We start from the raw sequence: 4,365 nt of genomic DNA, 5'->3' as shown, positions 1-4,365 counted from the left end.
ACTATAAGGTGATCTTGGTTTCGATGGTTTAGAGTATCGTGTCCTAACGTGCTGGATGGGATATTCCTTCGGAACAAGAGAATCTTATATTTCAATTCACGTTATCAGAGTTTCTTTTAAGGATCGCATTTTTAAAACTCTTCAAATTTCAATTTTCGACACTAAGACACTGATTAATCAACTCGGTGCCAATTTTGGGCGTATCGAGGGTGCTAATCCTTCCTCGTGCGTAACCGACTCCCGAACCCATTTTTCTGAATTTCGTAGACAAAAAAAATCGTTGTTTTAATAAAATCTAAATCGTTTATTAAAAACAACCGTTTTACGAGGTGACCCGATCACACCTCATCAAAAAAAGATTGGTGGCGACTCCCACTTTCGTTTTCATTTTTCGAAACCCAAGTTGACCCCGTTTTCATTCAAAAAATGGTGTCAACAGCTTGGCGACTCCACTGGGGACTTTAAATAAGAGAGTCAAGCCACGAGTTGATTGCTTTTTGTCTTTGTGTCAAAATTGAAAACTTGCTTTTTGCCTTTATTTTGGTTTTTATTATTTGTTTATAATTACTGCTTTGTTCAGAGTTTAGGTGTATATTTCTGCACATTCCATTGCATGACCGTTGGTCACACCTTTTAAGTGGGAGTGAGAAACTACGCCTTCGTGAGGTTTTCACCTCCGCATGGGATAGTGAATCGCTTCCGGGATACATCCGTACCTATGTCTTCGTGAGATTTTCATCTCCACATGGCCATAGGGAAATGTATTCCCCTGAACTGAACTCGGTCCATATGAGCCTATAATGGGTGAGGATCGAGGAATCTGCTGGTTCAGGTACCCTTACTTTAGAATCAAACCACACATAGCGAGCCATAAGAACCCACCGAGATAGAGCTATTCCAGACCCTAGTGCTTACCGAATAGATGCTTTATTTATTATTGTTTACTTTAAATCCTAGATCTAATTTGCTTTGTTTGTGATTGCATGGCATTTTCATTTCAAAAGAGGTGTCGATTCACGTTCAGTATAGATAGAAAGCTTATCATGGAAAAGAGGTTTCTTGATAAAGTAGAAGACAATGCAGCTGTACGATTATGGGCTGAGACAATGTGGAAAGAGAAAGGCGATAGTCTTGCAGAAGGGTACGTATCAGAGTTATGGGACTTCACCCGTATCAGCGTAATCCAAAATGATCTTCGAGAAATGAAGGAAATATGGGATCAATGGGACGACGGGACCAAGCAGATGTTTTACTGTGATTACGGGGACTTACCTCACCTACTTGGTGTCAAAGTGGACAAGCATTTATTCGAGCCCTAGCCCAGTTTTGGAATCCTGCTTACAGTTGTTTCACTTTTGGAAAAGTGGACTTGGTTCCCACCGTGGAAGAATATACGACCCTGCTTCGGTGTCCAAAGATTCAAATTGACAAGGCCTATTCTAGAGCTGCTAGTGTCCCGACATTATTAAAAAAATTGATGAGCATTACAGGGATGAGCGAACAGTGGGTCGCTGCCCGAATCCAGCAGAAAGGAGACAGTAAATGCGTTCCTTGGAAAAGCTTGCGAGATTTAGTATTAGCACACCCTGATGTGAAGAAAAGAGTGGATGTCTTCGCTTTAGGTATCTATGGATTGGTAATTTTCCCTAGAGCTTTAGGGCACATAGATGAGGCTGTCTCTGATTTGTTCGATCGGCTTAGTAAAGGAGTCACGCCCATCCCGGCAATCTTAGCAGAAACCTTCAGATCTCTAAGCGCATGTCGAAGAGCAGGGGAGGAAGGTTCATTGGATGCGCACAGCTACTATTGGTGTGGTTCCATAGTCACTTTTGGAAGGTGGAAAATGTCTCTTATCGAGTCTTCTCAGAAGGCTATTCCCCATTGAAGGAACAGGTTGCTACACCAAGACGAGACGACATCACGGAAGAGAAGTGGATGACAATTCTCCAAAATCTTCAGGAGGACGACGTTGAATGGAAAGCTCCTTGGATGGTACCCGACGAGATCCTGTATCGATGTGGTGATTTCGACTGGGTCCCTTTACTCGGAATTTGGGGAGCTGTCGGTTATGCCCCTTTACTCGTATTAAGACAATATAGATCGAGACAGTTCATACCAGCAACACAAGGGCTGGCTCAATGTGAGTTTTCTTATAAGGATGAAAACTACAAGAGAAAAACTCGAGAAATATCTAACGCTTGGAAACAGGTTCACCGAATGAAAAGATTTACCGTAGGAGCGATGACAACTCCCGAATATTATGGGTGGTGGAGTAAAAGGGTCAATGACAACATCCCTAAGCCGAGGGAAGATTGTGTTCAGTCTATAGAGGAGCATCTACAAGTAGCTCCGTCAGAATTAGAGATCATCAAACGAGACTTTGAGAAAAGAAATTCTGAGTTGAAAAGAGGATAGAACAGCTAGAAGAAGAAAGAACGCATTTGGGATTAGACATCGATATCCACAAGCTAGAAGCCGAAAATTAAGGAAGGGAAAGAACAAGGCTGAAGAGGATTTGGATAGTCTAAAAACAGATTACAAGAAGCTGCGATTGTCAATGAGAATTGTAGGTTTGGGTAAAACATCAGAGCAGTGGCGACAAGAGATCAATGAGGAAAAGAATAGGGCCGATCAGTGGGAAAAGAAATTTTAAGATGCTCGAGCTCGAGAAAACGCTTTGGAAAGGAGTTTGTTAGAGTGCCGAAATGAGAAGGCAGATTAAAGGCTAAGGTGGCAGAGCTAGAAAAGTCACTTCACTCGTACCGTAGTCGCAACTCCATGATCGAATTAAGAGCGAGCTTAAATAAGATCGAAGAACTGAAAGGAAAGATAGGGGAGCTTGAGGACGCATTACACAATTCTGAGCTACGAATGGAGCTTCTTGAGAGGAGTAATGATCAATGGCAAGAGCAATTCCATCATTCTCAAAGGCAGATTAGAGATAGAGATTACGTTATGGGCGAAGCTGTGACTCAAGTGCGGGAAGTGGCTGATCATCTGCAAACATTAGCAGTTCAGGCCGATGTATTGAGTTTAAAATATGAGTCAGAATCAAGCCGAGGTCGAGATTTAGCTTGGCTTCTTAGGAAGGTTAAGGCTTTGGGTATAAAGGCGAAGCCGTATATGTAATTTATTTTATGTAAAGAAATTTGCTTTCTAGTTGAGTTTTCTAATGAAATTGAATTCGAATCAATGCCTCTTTTTGCATTCATCTCATACATTTGCATTACATCTCATAAAATGACCCTAATAAAATTAAATTATGACAGTTACCCTGGAAACCAACAAAAATCTAATCAAATATCACTACGGTACTCGTCGCCAAACAAAAGCAATGGATCAAAGGATGGAAAGATTGGAACAGTTGCAACGAGAGATGCAAGATCAGATGCATGAACGACTGGAAAAAATCCAGCAAGACATGTTAGAATCCCAGAACACTGTGATGAACCAATTAAAGCAGTTATTGGCTGGAGGAAATAACAAAGGAAAAGACCCCGTAGTCGATGCGGGGGAAGATCACGATGACCCTATTTATCCTCCAGGTTTCACCCCAACTAACATTCAAGCACAACCAGAGGTGTACCCACAGAGGGTACCGGTTACCATTAGACCTCAATATCTGGCTGGTGCCTCGGTACCATTGCATTTTCAAATGGGCTCGGGTTCTAATCCCGGGGATAATCCCACTAATCCTGTGGTCCCGGACCTCGATGATGTGGCAGAAACAGAAAAAACAAGAATGAACCTGCCAAAACAACTAGAAGACCGATGTAGATGGTTAGAGGAAAAATTTAGAGTCATGGAAACATCGACTATCATCGCGGGGTTGACGCCAAGGATCTGAGTTTGGTCCCTGATTTAGTACTCCCACCTAAGTTCAAAATGCCGGAATTCGAAAAATATAATGGGACTAGTTGTCCTGAAGCTCATATAACTATGTTCTGTCGAAGAATGACAGGATACGTCAACAACGATCAGCTGTTAATCCACTGCTTCCAGGACAGTTTGATCGGATCTGCAGCCAAATGGTACAACCAACTGAGTCGTGCTAAAGTTAGTTCATGGAGAGAATTGGCGCAAGCTTTTATGAAGCAATACAGTCATGTAACGGATATAACACCCGATCGAATTACGTTACAAAACATGGAGAAAAAGCCTAGCGAGAATTTCAGGCAGTACGCCCAACGATGGAGAGAAGTGGCAACACAAGTCCAGCCACCCCTTTTGGAAAAAGAGGTCACCATGTTGTTTATCAACACTTTGAAAGCCCCGTTCATCAACCACATGTTGGGGAGTGCTACCAAGAGCTTCTCGGATATGGTAATGTCCGGTGAAATGATTGAGAACGCGGTAAGGAGCGGT

This window comes from Gossypium hirsutum, chromosome A09, assembly GCF_007990345.1.
Source record: "Gossypium hirsutum isolate 1008001.06 chromosome A09, Gossypium_hirsutum_v2.1, whole genome shotgun sequence".
Lineage (NCBI taxonomy): Eukaryota > Viridiplantae > Streptophyta > Magnoliopsida > Malvales > Malvaceae > Gossypium > Gossypium hirsutum.
The sequence above is the reverse complement of the archived record's forward strand: the minus strand, read 5'-3'. Positions refer to the sequence as shown.